General features: G+C 43.8%; 1 long non-coding RNA gene across 1 annotated transcript in view; it reads right to left on the bottom strand.

Moving 5' to 3' along the window:
* Positions 1-17,462, bottom strand: part of LOC132403475 (uncharacterized) — a 71,295-nt gene extending 53,833 nt beyond the window's left edge. The window contains exons 1-2 of the long non-coding RNA XR_009515266.1: positions 17,316-17,462; positions 14,678-14,895 (exon numbers count right to left, since the gene is read on the bottom strand). This is a non-coding gene — a long non-coding RNA (uncharacterized LOC132403475). The remainder of the gene's footprint in view (positions 1-14,677; positions 14,896-17,315) is intronic.
* Positions 17,463-20,358: the final 2,896 nt, after the last annotated feature.

Raw genomic sequence — 20,358 nt, 5'->3', positions numbered from 1 at the left:
GCCATCTGCGGTCGCAAAACCAGGACTTGTGATATGTACCAGCTGCTCATACGACCATTCACCATCTGCTCCCATGGTTTCACATGACACTGATTGAGGGGCGAAGCAGCTTCTACACCTTGCCCAAGGGCGACCTGCAGGCTAGCAGAGAGAAGGAGCACCTTACACCTCCATTGGTAGAGACGTATCTCCACCCTGCCGCCCATCTATCCAAGGATGTGTCCAAACATCTTTTAATTATTGAAGGTATTTCTGCTTCTTCTACCTCCTAGAAGCATAGAATCATAGAACATTATAGCACAGAAACAGTCCTTTTGGCCCTTCTTGGCTGTGCCGAACCATTTTTCTGCCTAGTCCCACTGACCTGCACCTGGCCCATATCCCTCCATAAACCTCTCATCCATTTACCTGTCCAAGTTTTTCTTAAATGTTAAAGGTGAGCCTGCATTTGCCACTTCATCTGGCAGCTCATTCCACACTCCCACCGCTCTCTGTATGAAGAAGCCCCCAACTAATGTTCCCTTTATACTTTTCCCCCTTCACCCTTAACCCATGTCCTCTGGTTTTTTTCCTCCCCTAGCCTCTGTGGAAAAAGCCTCCTTGCATTCACTCTATCTATACCCATCATAATTTTATATACCTCTATCAAATCTCCCTTCATTCTTCTATGCTCCAGGGAATAAAGTCCTAACCTATTCAACCTCTTTCTGTAACTCAAATTTCTCAAGTCCCGGCAGCATCCTTGTAAACCTTCTTTGCACTCTTTCAACCTTATTAATATCATTCCTGTAATTCGGTGACCAAATCTGCACACAATACTCCAATTCGGTCTCACCAATGCCTTATACAACTTCACCATAACATTCCAACTCTTATACTCAATACTTTGATTTATAAAGGCCAATGTAACAAAAGCTCTCTTTACTACCCTATCTACCTGTGACACCACTTTTAGGGAATTTTATATCTGTATTCCCAGATCCCTCTGTTCTACTGCACTCCTCAGTGCCCTACCATTTACCTTGTATGTTCTACCTTGGTTTTTGCTTCCAAAGTGCAATACCTCACACTTGTCTATATTAAACTCCATCTGCCATTTTTCAGCCCATTTTTCCAGCTGGTCCAGATCCCTCTGCAAGCTTTGAAAACTTTTCTCACTGTCCGCTACACCTCCAATCTTTGTATCATCAGCAAATTTACTGATCCAATTTACCACATTATCATCCAGATCATTGATATAGATGACAAATAGCAATGGACCCAGCACCGATCCCTGTGGCACACCACTAGTCTCAGGCCTCCACTCAGAGAAGCAATCCTCCACTATCACTCTCTGACTTCTCCCATTGAGCCAATGTCTAATCCAATTTACTACCTCACCATGTATACCTAGTGACTGAATCTTCCTAACTAACCTCCCATGAGGGACCTTGTCAAAGGCCATACTGAAGTCCATGTAGACAACATCCACTGCCTTCCCTTCATCCACTTTCTTTGTAACCTCCTCGAAAACTCTAATAGATTTGTTAAACATGACCTCCCATGCACAGAGCCATGTTGACTTCCCCTAATAAGTCCCTGTCTATCTAAGTACTTGTAGATCTTATCTCTTTGTACTCCTTCAAATAATTTACCTATTACCAATGTCAAATTTACCAGCCTATAATTTCCTGGATTCCACTTAGAGCCTTTTTTAAACAACGGAACAACATGAGCTGTCCTCCAACACCTCACCCGTATATACCAACATTTTAAGTATATCTGCCAGGGCCACCAATTTCAACACTAGTCTCCTTCAAGGTCCAAGGGAATACCCAGTCAGGTACTGGGGATTTACCTACTCTGATTTGCCTCAAGACAGCAAGCACCTCCTCCTCCAATCTGTAAAGGTTCCATGACCTCACTACTTGTTTGCCTTATTTCCATTGACTCCATGCCAGTTTTCTTAGTAAATACAGACGCAAAAAACCCATTTAAGATCTCCCCCATTTCTTTTGGTTCCATACATAGCCGACCACTCTGATCTTCAAGAGGACCAATTTTATCCCTAACTATCCTTTTGCTATTCATATACCTGTAGAAGCTCTTTGGATTATCCTTCACCTTGACTGCCAAAGCTACCTCACGTCTTCTTTTAGCCCTCCTGATTTCTTTCAAGTAATTTTTTGTACTTCTTATACTCCTCAAGCACCTTATTTGCTCTCTGTTTCCTATACATGTCATATATCTCTTTCTTCTTCTTTATCAGAGTTCTAGTATCCCTCGAGAACCAAGGTTCCCTATTCTTATTCACTTTGCCTTTAATCCTGACGGGAACGTACAAACTCTGCGCTCTCAAAATTTCTCCTTTGAAGGCCTCCCACTTACCAACAACATCCTTGCCAGAGAACAACCTGTCCCAAACCACATATTTTAGATCCTTTCTCATTTCTTCAAATTTTGCTTTTTTTCCAGTTTAGAAACTCAACCTGAGGACCAGATCTATCTTTATCCATGATCAAGTTGAAACTAATGGTGTTATAATCACTTGAACCAAAGTGTTCCCCTACGCACACTTCCGTCACCTGTCCTAACTCATTTCCTAATAAGAGATCTAATACTGCATCCTCTCTAGTTGGTACCTCTATATATTGATCTAGAAAACTTTCCTGAACACATTTTACAAACTCTAACCTGCCTAAACCTTCAACAATATGGGAGTCCCAATCAATATGTGGAAAATTAAAATCCCCTACTATCACAACTTTATGTTTCCTACAGTTGTCTACTATCTCTCTGCAGATTTGCTCCTCCAATTCTTGATGACTATTGGGTGGTCTATAATACAACTCCATTAATGTGGTCATACCTTTCCTGTTTCTCAGCTCCACCCATATGGCCTTGGTAGACAAGCCCTCTAATCTGTCCTGCCTGAGCACTGCTGTAACATTTTCCTTGACAAGCAATGCCACTCCCGCCCACCCTTCATCCCTCTGCCTCTACCGCGTCTGAAACATCGGAACCCTGGTACATTAAGCTGCCAGTCCTGCCCCTCCTGTAGCCAAGTTTCACTAGTGGCTATAATGTCGTCATTCCATGTGTCAATCCACGCCCTCAGCTCGTCAGCCTTCCCCACGATACTCCTTGCATTGAAATAGACACACATCAGAAGATTATTACCACCACACACAACTCTTCTATTTGTGACTTTGCATGAAACTTCAACATCATTTATTTAACATCATTATAACTGCAGAGTCGATCCTGCAGCACTATCTACTCTGGCACTCTGGTTCCCATCCCCCTGCAAATCTAGTTTAAACCCTCCCCAATAGCACTAACAAACCTCCCTGCAAGGATATTGGTCCCCCTGTAGTTCAGGTGTAACCCGTCTCTCTTGTACAGGTCCCACCTGCCCCAGAAGAGGTCCCAATGATCTAGAAATCTGAAACCCTGCCCCCTACACCAGTTCCTCAGCCACGTGTTCATCCTCCAGAGCATCCTACTCTTACCCTCACTGGCATGTGGCGCAGTTAGCAATCCGGAGATTACTACCCTCGAGGTCCTGCTTTTTAACTTCCTACCAAGCTCTCTATACTCACTCGTCAGGACCTCCTCACTCTTTCTTCCTACGTCATTGGTACCGATGTGTACCATGACATCTGCCTGCTCACCCTCCCATTTCAGAATGCAGTGCACGTGATCAGAGACATCCCTGACCCTGGCACCAAGGAGGCAACAAACCATCCGGGAGTGTCTGTCTGTACCTCTAGCTATCGAGTCCCCTATCACTATTGCTCTTTTCTTCTTCCCCCCTCCCTTCTGCACTGCAGAACCAGACTCAGTGCCAGAGATCTGGCTTCCACAGCTTGTCCCAGGTCAGTCATCCCCCCCAACAGTATCCAAATCGGCATACTTGTTGTTGAGGGGAATGGCCACAGGGGAGCCCTGCTCCTCCTGCCCTTTCCCCTTCCCTCACCTGACGGTAACCCAATTACCTGTACACTGCTCCTTTGGCGTAACTGCCTCCCTGAAGCTACTATCTATAAACTCCTCATTCTCCCGAATGATCCGGAGATCATCCAGCTCCTGTTCCAGTTCCCTAATACAGTTTGTTTGGAGCTGCAGCTGGATGCACTTCTTGCAGGTGTTGTCAGGGAAACCAGAGGTCTCCCTGACTTCCCACATCCTGCAAGAGGAGCATCCCAACATTCTGCCTGGCATTCTCTCTACTCTAAACAAAACTTACCAGAACCTACCCTCGCCTCTGCCTGTTGAGCCAAAGCCATCCCACTCTGACTCAGTCCACTCCGACGATGGCCGCTATATATGGCAGTCTTTCTTTTTAACCTTTGGCATGCGCCTGCACAGACTAGCCTCTTTTCCCCAATCTGTTAAAAAATAATGGCTTCTCTTCGAGATGCCTTTACTTCTTCACTCTCCGCCTCTTGCTTCGAATCTGATAAATCATTCCATATAGCCAGCACCCACTGTGTAGTAAACGCTCCTCAGATCCCCGTTAAGTATTTCTCCTCGGGATTCAAAGTGCATTTATTATGAAAGCAGGCCTGCAGTCTTTAAACCTGAGATTTCTCACAAAACAAAGAAATACTATGGAACCCGTTTAAAGGAAAGCATTAAAAATAAAGAACAAATCATGCAACGTCAAAAATGGCAAAAAAAATGAAGAATATAAAACGTCAAGCCACAAAGTCAACAAAACAGGAATGCTCAGCTTAGTTTAGTTCAGTTCAAAGTAGAGCTGTGTTGTTTGTTGACTGCAGGCCACAGAGCCAGTCCGCCTCGATCAAATTGGCACAAAGTAGAAATAAAAATGGGGTAACCAGAAACCAGAGGCACACATAACATGTGCTACAGGGTTCAATCCACAAACAGTATTGATTAAACCTAGCACAGGACCCAAAGCTCTGGCACCTTCCTCCAGCAGCATCAAGTGAGAGGGAGAGAGAGACCGGTCATTCATAGGTAGACAGCGCTGAAGACCCAGTGGCCCTCTGCTCTTGTCCTCATTGATTTCAGATGCTTTAACTGGAGAGATCAGCCTATCTCCAAGCTTCTTGGCCTCTAAGCCACACACTTTGCTCAAAACCTCACAAAACTCCCTTGGAGATAGCAAGCATGAGGTCACTCAATTGGTCTGAAAACAGCTTCAAAGTACAGATCACTGGTTCCAATAGTAGCAGAAAGAAGAAACAGAGGTAAAGGAAGTAAAGAAATTCATTTTGTGAATTGTCCGAATGACGTCACCTTTGGTCCATTGTTCACTGGCTCCATCTTCTCCTGCAGATAAGCTATCTCTCAACTTAAACCAATGCCTCCAATTTTTAAAAGGACTCTTATCCCTAACAGTTCTCCTCATAATCTTACAAATTCCTAGAAGGTCACACTCCAATCTTCTACATTCCAGTGAAAGTAAATCAGGTTGTTTCTCAAAATGGAGGACAATGACACACAGGGATGTGCTGCAGGAATCAGTGATGAGACCCTTGTATTAATTATTTCTAAAATAAATCAGCCAGCAATTGGATAAGTGCGTGGAGGGATGAGGCTCAGAGAGATGTAGGGACTAACCGGGTGGGCACCATCGTCTGCATTAACTCATTGGGCCGAATGGCCTGTATCCATGCTGCATTGCTCTATGACTCAATCATTCTGTCTCATCCATTAGTGATGGAGAGTGCGAAGCACACCAGGACACCAGCATGCAGGATAACCAACTAAACTTTATTGACAACCCTGCTTGTACAGTATGGGAACTCCTCCATTAACTACCATTACAGTAAACAAAGAGAGAGAGAGAGACCATTAAAACCAAGAGAAAGACAGTTATAATGTTGGCATTTCTCTTTATGTTAATGCAAGGAGGATAAATTACGTGCTATGGGTAAAGTGAATCGAATCACAAAATTTCAGTGGCTATAATTTCAATACAGTTCTATAGACAAGAAGTATTTAGTTGTTTTTTTTTACCTTCTTTCAAGAAGAGGAGATGTTGTGGTAATTAATAGCATTAATCCTATGCTACTCAGCCAATCCCACATGGGAGGAGTTCCCATGCTGTACAAACAGGGATGTCAATAAAGTTGAGTTGAGCATCCTGCATGCTGGCATCCTGGTGTGTTCTGCACTCTCCCTCAGTAACAGACACAATACAGTCCTTCCTCATAAGTAAAGCCATCCATTTCAAGAGAGTCTTTTCCGAATTCTTTCCATTGCTACTGCTTCCTTCCTATAATGTGACACCCCAACTGTAGACAATATTCCAAGTGCAACCTAGCCGCCATTTTGTACAGCTGCAACTTTGCATGCTGAAGTCGCAACGTAAGAAGACAAATGTGACCAAACCCCATTAAAAATACACTGGCTTTTTTCTACCAAAATATTACATTAAATTCCACCTGCCAGATCTTTGCACATTTGGTTAGCCTGACTTTAATCACCTTAAAGGCTTTCTGCATCCTCCCTGCAGACACACCACCATTTATTTATTTACTTGCGAAGATACAGTGCGGAAAAGGCCCTTTAAGCCATTGTGCCCAGCAACCCGTAATTTAACCCTACCCTAATCACGGAATAATTTACAATGACCAATTAACCAACTAGCCAATGCGACTTTGGACTGTGGGAAGAAACCAGAGCATAGAGTCATAGAAAAGTACAGCACAGAAACAGGCCCTTCAGCCCATCTAGTCTGTGCCAAACCATTTAAACTGCCTACACCCATCGACCTGCACTGGGACCATAGTCCTCCATACCCCTACTATCCATGCACCTATCCAAACTTCTCTTAAGCATTGAAATCCAGCTCGCATGCACCACTTGTACTGGCAGTTCATTCCATACTCTCATGACTCTCTGAGTGAAGAAGTTTCCCCTCATGTTCCCCTTAAACTTTTCACCCTCCACCCTTAACCCACGACCTCCAGTTGTAGTCCCACCCAACCTCAGTGGAAAAAACCTGCTTGCATTTACCCAATCTATACTTCTCATACTTCTGTATACCTCTATCAAATCTCCCCTCAATCTTCTACATTGCAGGGAATAACTCAGAGAAAACTCACACATTACCACAGGGAGGACTTACAATCTCCTTACCGAGGGCATCGGAATTGAACCCTGAGCTTTACGTTACCATAGAGCCCCTTTTGCATCACTAGCAAGCTTGGAGATGTTACACTTGATCTCATCATCCACATCATTTTGTACAGATTATAAGCAGCTAGGTTTCCAACACCAATCCCTGGAGCACTTAACTTAGCAATATTTTCCAATCTGAAAACTACCCCTTGTTGTTCACTAACTCAGTATCAATCTATTACAGTAGTTTCCATACTGTGCCCTCAATCATCCCTTCTATAATATGTCAAATATCATTTAATAATTACCTTATATGTGTACAAACTGGAGATGAAATAAATCTCCTCTAACTAAAATTGAAAGCTGCTGAAATTGTAAGTTGGTTAGAAAAGGGGCTGATTCAAAAAAGCTCCACCATCTATGAAAAGTTGTTTTTATTTAGAGTTTGCAAAAAGCAATTTTACTTAACCATATAACCATATAACAATTACAGCATGGAAACAGGCCATCTCAGCCCTTCTAGTCCGTGCCAAACGCTTACTCTCACCTAGTCCCACCCACCTGCACTCAGCCCATAACCCTCCATTCCTTTCCTGTTCATATACCTATCCAATTTTTTTTTAAATGACAAAATCAAACCTGCCTCTACTACTTCTACTGGAAGTTCGTTCCACACAGCTACCGCTCTCTGAGTAAAGAAGTTCCCCCTCGTGTTACCCCTAAACTTTTGCCCCTTAACTCTCAACTCATGTCCTCTTGTTTGAATCTCCCCTACTCTCAATGGAAAAAGCCTATCCACGTCAACTCTATCTATCCCCCTCATAATTTTAAATATTTCTATTAAGTCCCCCCTCAACCTTCTACGCTCCAAAGATACCTAATAATCTCTTTTATGGCACCTTATATGTGTGCAAACAGGCACAGAAGCAAATGTCCTCTAACCAAAATTGAAAGCTGGTGAAATTGTACAGGAAGCTGGTCAGAAAAGGGCCCAATTCAAACGCTGAAGTTAGCAAATAGTAATTGAAAGCAGTACTTTTGGAATGCATTGCATCAACTTAAGCATTATTAGTTTATTTCCTTGAGGTGCGGTTTTCTAATCTTTGAACTAAGTGCCCTGCAGGTGACTCACACCCGATGCAAAGCCAGATTGGTACAATTTGCAGAGACAGTGCCAAGATCACTGTTTCCTGCTCTGCCCACAGAAACCCTGCAATTCCAACTCGCCCAATATCAGCTGTCACTTAACAAACAGAGCTTTTTAATGCTGTTTCTGTATTCAGTAAACATTTCTAAATATAGAACAGGTTTTGTTTTTAATCTAAGCCACCTTCACTTATAACTTTATGCACCATTGTTCTTGAACTCAGTGGAAAATGAGAACAAAATCAATGACAAAATAAATGTCGTGGATTCAGGTTCATTGGAACATATTGGGATAAGTAAATTTTTGTCCAATTGGGTGGCTGCACCAATTAGCAGAAGTGACATGGACATAGTTAAAAAAGTATAAAAAAGACAAACTGAGTAACAAGTTACACATTTAAATAAAATAAAGAACAAATTAGAACACTACCAAGAGTTCCATAGTATTATAAAACTGTATATTAGTTCCTAATATTTATTAATGGAGGAATTAATCCAGTGAACAATATCAGCACAGATGCATAGTGCAGATAATGGACTTGCCTTCATACAATACTATTGACAACTGCATCTTCCAAAACTTCATTTTCATTGTAACATTCAAGATAATTGTTGATACTTTCAAATTCTTCACAGTTTCTAACTCGTTGAAGTAGTGAAATTGTTTAATTTTTACTCCCGGCCTTTTCTGGCATCTCCAAGCTTGAATGCTTGAAACCGTAGTGAGAAAAAGAGTTCCGAATTGTTTATCTCTCATCAGCTATCCTTGACAAAAATCACTTCTTCTTGAACACAAGGACACGTAATTGATGCAATTTTAAATCTTTTCAATCCAAGCATGGTGTAGTATCTAACAGCCTCACAAATACGTGTGACTGATTGTGGTGAACTACGTGTGCCTGTCTGGACATGCCCTTGCTGACTGCTCCTGTGGCTCCTCCCACAGACCCCTGTATAAAGGCGATCTGAGGCCTGACGCTCGGCCTCAGTCTCCAGGACGTAGTATGATGGTCACTCACTCCTGGTTCCTTCTTCCAGTCAATAAAAGCCGATATCTCGCCTTACGTCTCAGTGTGAGTTATTGATGGTGCATCACTGATGGAAGTAAGAACCTGTTCTGCAACAGTTTCCTGCGCCATGTAAGCAGCATAGTTCCACTGATAAATGAAGGGAACCCCAGCAATTCTCTCAATTAGTGTTTGTTCTTCAAGAGTTGCACCAAATAAGTGGCTGCCCCAATTAACCAGAATCCACTGTATATAGTTTTCATATTAATTAAAGTCTTATAGATCTGATACGGGTAGTAGGGTGGAGATATTTCTCTGCCAAAGGAGGTGTAAGGAACTCCTTCCCACTGCTGGCCTGCAGGCCACCCTTGGATAAGGTGCAGCACCTGCTTAACCACCCGCACCCACCCCCAAGTCAGGCCACATGAAGCCATGGGAACAGGTGGGTGAATAGTCCTATGAGCAGCTGGTGCATATCACAAGTCCTGAATATGAGGCCACTGATGCCAGGCAGACTATCTCGAAAGAGTATTGATAATGTCTGAGGTCACCCAACTTTTAAAGACACTGCCCAGAAGAAGACAATAGCAAACCACTTCTGCAGAAAAAATTGCCAAGAATAATCATGGTCACAGAAAGACAAAGATCGACCACATCATGCAACACGGCTCATAAAGAATGAACAATAGATTTAGTAGAGAATTGCACACAAACACTGTATCTTACTGTTCGTGTAACTTGCTCAGGGAATCTATTCTAAATAGCTCTGACCTAGATTTATTATCTATAGGTTCCACACGGAGAACCAAATTAAATATGACCTAGAATTTTGCTTGCATATTTCCCTTTCCCCACCCAAAAAAAATCTAACATCAGATTGCTAAAAGAATTGGGTCATTTTTTTCACAGACTGTGGGCTTTTAGCTCAGGTCTATAGTTCACGTATAATTATCAGGGAGCAGGTACAGGATCCTGAAGACACACACTCAGAGTTTCAGGAACAGATTCCCTCCACCATCAGATTTCTGAACGGACATTGAACGCAAGGTCACGACTTCATGCTGTTTTTTTTTCTCTTTTTGCACTACTTAATTTAACTTTTTAATATATATACTCACTGTAATTTACAGTTTCTGTTATTATGTATTGCATTGTACTGCTGCAGTGGAACAGATTTCACAGCATTTGCCAGCGATATTAAACCTTATTGTGCTGCTGATCTTTCAACCATATATGAATACCCGTGAATGTAGCCAAACAAGTGTGCTCCTCTAGGGCCAAGGTGCAAAACACAGAACCAACATTCGTACACAACACAGGGTACATACAGCATGTTTTTATTATTATTATTATTGAGATACAATGGCTGTATTGTTTGGAATGGTGGTTGCTAGGAAGTTAATCCTGCAAATATGGAAAATGGGCTCTGTGCCTACGTACGATCGGTGTCTGAGAGAACTGGCAAATACTCTACATTTGTTGAGGCTGAGATTACGTAATGAGGATGGAGGGGACATCATTGAAAGGATATGGGGCTCAGTATTGGGCTTTCTTACGGGGTGAGGACTGAGGTTTTTTTGGTGCACTACCCCTCTGCTGTGTACGTTTACTTTTGCCTTTATACTACTCTCCCTTTTGCTGCTCAATATTTAATTTGATTTTGTTAAGGTCATGGTTTTTGTGGATGTGCTGTATTTTTTTGTAGAAAAAAATAATAAAAATATATAAAGGAGATACAATGCGGAATGGGTCTTCTGACCCCTTGAGACATGCCGCCCAGCAGTCCCCCAATTAAATCCAAGCCTAATCATGGGACAATTTACAATGACCAATTAACTGGTACGTCTTTGGACTGTGGGAGGAAACTGGAGAACCTGGAGGAAACCCACACTGTCACAGGGAGAACGTACAAGCTCCTTACAGGCAGCAGCAGGAATTGAACCCGGGTTACTTGTACTGTAAAGGGTTGTGCTATCTGCTCTGCTACTGTGCACGTATAAGATAGCAAGTAAACATACAGTCAGACAACAGGCATATAGCCCAAGTCCCTGAGTGACATGTCCTGTAACTTGATGGTGCACAGCAAGAACAAGCAGTTCTCAGCAGGTTGCAGACAAACGTATACATACACACATGCAATACATCTTGTCATTCACTAGATGGCAGCACTGACAGGAGTGGGGGGGGGGGGGTCAGCTCCCAATCAAGACACTCCTCTAGGGTCTCCACTCCACTCTTCTGATTAAGTGAATCCCTCAGTTCAGCTTCAGATACTGGGGAATCCCTTCCCCAAGGCCCCGCACTTATCTTACTCCTCATATTTTCCATCTTCGCCCTGAGCCCATGTGATCTAATTTCCACTCCATAATCATCTCCTCCCCATACACTTGTCCAGCCTCCTCCTTTCCAGTCATCTGAGCACGTCTGCCACCAAGCCATCCTCAGATCACTTGATCTTCTACTCAGGCTGCTCCAAATGCTTTTCCTGCCCATGCCGATCCTCTTCTCTGCTATTCTCCACTTCTTCTCTCCACGGAAGACCATGGACAAAAGGCTCAACGTGTGGTCCAGCAAGGAATAAGGTTAGAATTTGCCTTTTTCACTACATGCAACACTTACAGCATTATAAATGCAACATAATCAGAATCATTTTATTGTCACCAGCATGTGTCATAAAATTTGTGAACTTAGCAGAAGCAGTTCAATGCAATACTTGATAATATAGGAACAGCAAAAGGTAAATCAATTACAGTGAGTATATATATATGTGCAGACTGAACAGGTTAAAAATAGCGCAAAAACAGAAGTAATATATATTTGAAAAGTGAGTTAGTGTTCATGGGTTCAATGGCCATTTAGGAATCATATGGCAGAGGGGAAGAAGTTGTTCTTGACTGTGTGCCTTCAGGACTCTGTACCTTGTTCCTGAAGGCAACAATGAGAAGAGGACAAGTCCTGGGTGATGCATCATGTAAAGATCCTCCACAAAGCACCATTTCTCCATGTTTGGAGAGCTCCTATGCCTCCATCTTGCATGAAATTAGCTCCATATCTGCTTGAAACTAACAGCTGAGTGGCTCAGGTGCTGCCTCAGTTCAGTCCTTACTTCAGATGTAACGCGTATAGCTCACACATCCACCCCGTGAAAGTGTAGGTTTCCTCCGGGTACTCTGACTTCTTGGCACATCCCAAAGACATACAGGCCGGTAGGTGAATTGGTCATTGTAAATTGTCCCTAGTGCATTGTGAATCACTGAATCCCGGCAGAGTTAATGAGAATATAGGGAAAACTCAAAAAAAAAAGGCTAATGTAAACAGTAGTTGAAGGCACAGACCTGGTAGTCTTATGCTTGGATGAGAAAGTGGAGAAGTGGGTTAATACACTCACAGATGACGTGAAGGTTGTATAGTGTGAAAGATTGCCATAGATTACAAGAGGATAGAATGCAGAAGTGGACACAAAGTGCAAGATGGAGTTCAATCTCACAAAGTTTGAAGTGATTCACTTTGGAAGGTCACACTTGATGGTGGAATACGAGGTCAATGGCAGGATTCTTAGCAATGTAGAGGAACAGATGGATCTTGGGTCCAAGTCTACAGATCTCCCAAATTTGACATGAAAATTGATAAGGTGGTTAAGAAAGCATATGGTTTGTTATGTGAGAAGTTAGCTTACTTGACGGTTCAAAGCCACTTCTGCCAGGTTGGTTATTGATTAAAGGATGTGGCCGCACATTCCCATTGGCTGGCTTGCATGCCACAGCACCGGTTTCCAGTTCTGGGTGCCTCAGGAGTAAATGAATAGTCTCGTTCAGGTCTATTCAGGTAATTTACTTCCAAACCCAAGGAAGGAGAGGTGAAGGTGTGGAGAGCTTGTTTCACAGGTTTCGGCTGAGAACCAGAATTTATTTATTCTCACTTTCATGCTGTTGGTAAAGTAACATTCACATGCTCTCTCTGGGCTCAGCCATCCCAGAAGACCAACCATCAGCTCTTTCAACATTCCCAGTGGACTACATGCTAATCAGTTCTCTTCCTGCTTCCCAGGTATCCTATTGTTAAACATGAGGAAGTCAGCAGATGCTGGAAATCCAAAGCAGCACACACAAAATGCTGGAGCATCTATGGAAATGAATAAACAGTTGTTGAAACCCTTCATCGGAATGAAATGGAAGGGGAAGATGCCAGAATTAAAAGGTGGGGGGAAGGGAATGAGGCTAGCTGGAAGGTGATAGGTGAAGCCAGTTAGGTGGGAAAGATAAAGGGCTAGAGAGGAAGGAATCTGATAGGGGAGGAGAGTGGGCCATAAGAGAAGGGGAAGTGATAGGCGGGTGAGGAGAGGTAAAAGGTCAGAGTGGGGGATAGCAGAAGAGTGAGGAGGAGGAGGGGAGAAACTCCCCTCAGACATTATCATTTTCCATTTCAAATCCACCACCTTCAACCTCTTTCTCAAAAACTTTTACATAGACACTTCCGGTATTACCTACCATCACTTCCAATATTCCATTCTCAGCAGGACTTCATCTACAGCCCCATTACACTCACCACAACCTTCTCAATGTACCTGCAGCCTTCATAACAGATTCCAGCTCTTTCAGGCTAACTGGTCTAAAGTTCTAAAGTTCCGCTAACCTGCAAGTCACCCTTGGCCAAGGTGTAGCACCTGCTTAGCCCCCCATTCCCCCCTCCCCGATCAGGGTCAAGTGAAGCCATGGATGGTCGTATGAGCAGCTGGTGCTTATCACAAGTCCAGGTTATGCAACCACAGAGGACAGATAGACAATCTCTGAAGAGTATTGATAATGGCTGGGGTCACCCCTCTTCTGAAGACACACTGCCTAAAAGAAGGCAATGGTAAACCACTTCTGTAGAAAACTTTGCCAAGAATAGTCACAGTCACAAGACCATGTTTGCCCAAGTCATATGATATGGCACATAACGCTGATGGTCTGAGAGAGAATAAATTGGATAGATACGGAGAATTAAGGAGAGGGAACATGGGATTAATAAGACCATAAGATACAGGAGCAGGACGAGGCTATTTGGGATATCAATTCTGCTCTGCCATTTCATCATGGCTGATCCAATTTTCCTCTCAGTTCCAATTTCTTGCCTTCTCCCCGTATCCCTTCACGACCTGACCAATCTGAAGGATATCAACCTGTGCCTTAAATATACATGAAGACTTGGCCTTCACAGCTGCCTGTGGCAAAGAATTACACAGATTCAGCACTCTCTGGCTAAAGAAATTCCTCCTCATCTCTGTTCTAAAAGGATGTCCCTCTATTCTGGGGCTGTATATTCCGGTCTTAGATTCTCCCACCATTGAAAACATCCTCTCCACATCCACATCTATTGACCCCTTTCACCATTTGACAGGTTTCGATGAAGTCAGCCCTCATTCTTCTGAATTCCAGTGGGTAGGGGCCCAGAGCCATCAAACTCACCTCATATGACAAGCCTTTCAATCCCGGAATCATTTTTGTGAAGCTATGGATGGGATTAATTGACTGCTAACCGGGGAACAGGGATGATCCAATTGCATAAATCTGACACATCCTCTCTTTCCACATTTTGCCTCTGGAAAGGATGCTGTGACTTAGGGCCTCCACTTTCATTCCCAATCGTGTCACACGCCCAGCAGGATCTCAGCAAAATCACCTTTCTGTTGGAGGTAAAAAAGAGGCGGTTAATACTTCAATTCAAAACAATGCATGCAGTACAAATTTTCATTCCAGAAGAAAGTAACGAGAAGCCTCCTAAATTAACTCCCAACAAACCAACAGGTGAATAAGAATCCCCTTAAATAAAGGAGTTCCATTGGGTTCTTAATTGTGGTTCCAGTTTGCATTGCCTGCACACTTGTGCCTCAGTTAACAAGAATGATGTTAAATCAACAGGGAATTAGGATTATTGTCATCAGCTTCCTACTTCATGAGCAACACGAACACGGTTCAATAACAATTCAAGCTGCGCCAGAAAGCTGAAATGGCACTTCACAGAAGGGGCAGAACAGTAGTGTAGTGGTTATCACAACGCCTTACAGTACAGGAGACCTGGGTTCAATTCCTGCCGCTGCCTGTTAGGAGTTTGCATGTTCTTCCCGTGACCGCATGGGTTTCCTCCAAGTGCTCCAGTTTCCTCTCACAGTCCAAAGACATACCAGTTAGTAGGTTAATTGATAATTGTAAATTGTCCCGTGATTAGGCTAGGGTTAAACTGGGGGACTGCTGGGTGGCACAGCTTGAAGATCTGGAAGGGTCTAATCCAGCCTGTTACTCAATATATATAGGCATCCGTTAGTCTCGAGAGACCATGGATTTGTGCCTTGGAAGGTTTCCAGGGCACAGGCCTGGGCAGGGTTGTATGGGAGACTGGCAGTTGCCCAAGCTGCAAGCCTTCCCCTCTCCACACCACCGATGTTGTCCAAGGGAAGAGCACTAGGACCCATACAGCTTGGCACCGGTGTCGTCACAGAGCAATGTGTTGTTAAGTGCCTTGCTCAAGGACACAACACGCTGCCTCATTTGTTAATCAATAAGTAAATAAATAAATATGTCAGTGCCTGGAGCAATAAAAAGTAGTTTTTTTTGTAATCCAGTTTACTTTGCTTTAATATAAAGGAGAAATTTGTTCAGGCATACATTTGCTTTTAAAAACAAAGCTCTGAAAACATAATGGGAAATTGAGTGCATGGTGTGCTTTGAGTTTCAATGTGTAACTGTGATGATTTAACCTCAAACAATCTGTTGTTTTCTTTGTTCCTGCTCATAATACTGTGAAGCAGAACCATCAGAGAAAAATAAATTCGGAGCGATGTCAGACAGTGCGGAGAAACCATCAGGAAGTGACCTCAGCTGTCTGAGTTCTATAAGTCGATTTCTGCAAATTCTGACAATGCCAAAGAAGCACAGAAAGCTTGTTCATGTATGGTACAATGAGTCCGTGATTTAAGATTATTCACAAAGGTTATATATTTGCAAGACAAAAGAGCTTGAGAGAATCAGAACAATCAGAATCAAATTTAAAATCACTGGCATATGCCGTGAAATTATTAACTTTACAGTAGCAGTACAAAGAAATACATGATAAGAATAGAGAAAAAACCTGACTTACATTAAGTATATATATATGTCTATTAAATAGTTATGTTAAAATAAGTAGTGCAAAAAAGCAGAAATTAAAGACGTAATGAGGCAGTGTTCATGGGTTCAATGTCCATTCAAGAATCATATGGCAGAGGGGAAGAAGCTGTTCCTGAATCACAAAGTGTGTGCCAACAGGCTCCTGTACCTCCTTCCTGATGGTAACAATGAGAAGAGGGCATATTCTGGGTGGTGGGGTTCTTTAATGATGGACACTGCCTTCCTAAGGCACGACTGCTTGAAGATGTCTTGGATACTACAGAGGTTGGTACCCTTGATGGAGCTGTCTAATTTTACTAGTTTCTGCAACTTATTTTGATCTTGTGCAGCAGCCCTGCTTCCCCCCATATCAGACGGTGATGCAGCCAGTCAGAATGCTCTCCACGGTACATTTGTAGAAGTTTTCGAGTGTTTTAGTTGACAAACCAAATCTCCTCAAGCTCTGAATGAGATATAACCACTGTCATGCCATAAGACCATAAGAAATTAGGCCATTTGGCCCATCGAGTCTGCTCTGCCATTCCATCATGGTTGATTTATTATCCCTCTCAACCCGTCTCTTGCCTTCTCCCCATAACCTTTGATACTGATTAGTCAAGAGCCTATTAATCTCTGCCGTAAATATACCCAATGCCTTTGCCTACACTTAACCCTAGCCTAATCACAGGACAATTTACAATGACCAACTAACCAGTCAAGTGGTACATCTTTGGATTGTGGGAGGAAACCAGAGCACCCAAAGGGAACACATGCAGTCACAGGAAGAACGTACAAACTCTTTACTGGCAGCAGTGGGAATTGAACCCGGGTTGCTAATGACTTGTAGTGGTCTGTGACAATGATTTCAATGGATTCGGAACCTTCTGACTGAAGAAATTGTTCCTCATCTCTGTTCAAATGGACTCTGTTCTGAGTCTGCGCTCTGTGATCTTGGACTCACCTACTACGGGAAACAGCCTCTCCAATCCACTCACTCGAGGCCTCAATGAGATCCCCCCTCATTCTCCTAAACTCGAGCGAGTACAGGTCCAGAGCCATCAAACTCTTCTCATCTGATAAGCCTTTCATTCCAGGTATCATTCTTGTGGATCTCCTCTGGACCCTCTCCAATGCCAGCATATCTTTTCTTAGATAAAGGGCCCTAAAATTCACACACTACCCCCAGTGTGGTCTGACTAATGCTTTATAAAGCCTCAGCATTGCATCCTTGTTTTTGTATTCTAACCCACTTGAAATGAATGCTAACATTGCATTTGCCTTCCTCACCACCACCTCAACCTGCAAGTTAACCTTTAGGTTTGTTTCAAGATTCCTTGTGCGGGAAATGCAGAATTGACTGCTCAGAAGGAAATAGCAGATGAATGATTAGTAGCTGGGTGAGATATTCAGGATATTGATACTGTTGCCGGTAATTCGCCTTGCCTGCTGTACACAGCTAGTACTCTGCACCGATCATTCCTTCCGGTACAAACAGAAGAAAATCAGCAACTGCTGAAAATCCAATGCTGGAGGAACTCAGTAGGCCAGGCAGCATCTATGAAAAAGAGCAAACAGTGGATATTTCACACCAAGAGCATGTGTTTTCTGTGTGTTGTTTCCAGTAATCGGCCAGCCTCCTATTTCCCAACTCCGAAAAAAATTGCAAGAATTAGATACTTCCTGGTAATACTCTAAGGGCTTTTGCAGAAGAGTGAAAAGAAGGAAATATATCTATGTAGCAATGGGCACTCGCGTGGGCCCTAGCTATGCCTGTCTCTTCGTGGGTTATGTGGAACAGTCTGTGCTCCAAATCTATACTGGTACTGACCCCAACTTTTCCTTCGATACATTGACGACTACATTGGTGCTGCTTCCTGCACCCATACTGAGTTCGTCAACTTCATCGACTTTGCCTCTAACTTTCACCCAGCCCTCAAATTCACTTGGTCCATCTCGGACACTTCTCTCCCCTTTCTCAATCTCTCGGTCTCTGGAGATAGACTGTCTACTGACATCTTCTATAAACCCACTGACTCCCATAACTACCTTGATTATACCTCTTCCCACCCTACCAAAAGCACAAATTCTATTCCCTATTCCTAGTTCCTCCATCTCCACCACATCTGCTCCAAGGATGAGGCTTTCCGTTCCAGGACATCCCAAATGTCCTCTTTCTTTAAGAATCGTGGTTTCCCTTCTGCCGTCATCAATGATGCCCTCACCCGCATCTCCTCCATTTCCTGCACTTTGGCCTTACCCCATCCTCCTGTCACCACAACAGGGACCGTGTTCTCCTTGTCCTCACCTACCACCCCACCAGCCTCTGGATCCAGCATATTATCCTCCGCCACTTCTGTCAACTTCAACAGGACCCCACCACTAAGCACATCTTTCCCTCTGTACCCCTCTCTGCTTTTCGCAGGGACCGTTCCCTCAGTGACTGCCTGGTCCATACGTCCCTCCCCACAGATCTCCCACCTGGTACTTATCCCTGCAAGCGTAAGTGCTACACCTGTCCCTACACCTCCTCTCTTACCGACATTCAGGGCCCCAAACAGTCCTTCCAGGTGAGTCAACACTTCACTTGTGAGTCTGTTGGGGTAATCTATTGCATCCGGTGCTCCCGGTGCGGCCTCCTCTACATTGGCGAGACCAGAAGCAGATTGGGGGACCGCTTCGTCGAGCACCTCCGTTCCATCCGCCACAACAGACAGGATCTCCCTGTTGCCACTCACTTCAGCTCTGCTTCACATTCCCATTCGGATATGTCCATACATGGCCTCCTCTACTGCCATGATGAGGCCAAACTTCAGTTGGAGGAACAACATCTCATATACCGTCTGGGAATTCTCTAGCCCCTTGGTGTGAACATCGAATTCTCCAACTTCCAGTAATTCCCTCCCTCTCCCTTCCCCCATCCCACCTTCACTCTGTCTCTTCTTCTATCTGCCTATCACCTCTCATGACTCTGCCTTTTTCTACTACCCATAGTGCTTTCCCCTTAGATTCCTTCTTCACCTCTCCTGCCTATCCCCTCCTGGCTTCCCCTCCCCTACTCCTTGATCTTTTCTCTGATTGGTTTTCCACCCTCCCCCCACCTTCTTTATCGGGCCCCTGCCCCCTCCTTCTTCAGTCCTGATGAAAGGACTCGACCCGAAACGTTGACTGCTTCTTTCAACTGATGGTGCCCGATCTGCTGAGTTCATCCAGCTTGTTTGTATGTCTTGATTTGACCACAGCATCTTCAGTGTACTTTGTGTTAGGAAATATATCTACAATGGGAGCAAAGGATGTTGGGAATGGTGAGGGTGGAGCATCATAGAATGGGTGTGGACAGGTGGAAGAGAAGGGAGTACCTGGGGCTGGAGGTAGGGGTGGCATAGGTACAGACACACCCAACACTGAGACACCAGGCAAGGTTATTGATTCCAAAGTTCAAGGTTTATTGATCGTTACAGAGTGTCTCCCTGGTGCTTCCCACTCCCTTCGGCTTTTCACAACCATGATTCCCCTCTCCCTGCCCTCTTCCCACTCTCAGTCCACAAAAGAGACGCCTATCAGAATCAGGTTTATCATCACTCACAGATGTAATGAATTTTTTTTGTGGCAGCAGTACGGTGCAATATGTAAAATTGTACTACAGTACTGTGCAACATTCTTAGGCACCCTAGCTATATACGTATATATGCCACCCCTTGGCACTCCCTTTCTCTTCCACCTGTCCACACACATCCTGTGACTTTGGCACAGTGTTTTATAAGTAAGGGAGTGCACTGGGTTTGAGGACTGGGGATTAACAGTCACGGACAAGAGTCAGTGAGTCAAACAAGCAGCAGAGGCTGTTGCTCCAGCTGACATTCCTGAAAAACGGAGTGTAGAAAGATGTTTAATGATTGTGTACTGTACTTCAGGGTGAGAGAGTTTAACCTCAGTGGCCCACCAACCTTACCCATGTCCTGATTCGTCCGCGCACTGGCAATCCATCAGGGCTCTAGGACTTGTTT

The sequence above is a fragment of the Hypanus sabinus genome, chromosome 13 (assembly GCF_030144855.1).
Source record: "Hypanus sabinus isolate sHypSab1 chromosome 13, sHypSab1.hap1, whole genome shotgun sequence".
NCBI lineage: Eukaryota > Metazoa > Chordata > Chondrichthyes > Myliobatiformes > Dasyatidae > Hypanus > Hypanus sabinus.
The sequence above is the reverse complement of the archived record's forward strand: the minus strand, read 5'-3'. Positions and strand labels throughout refer to the sequence as shown.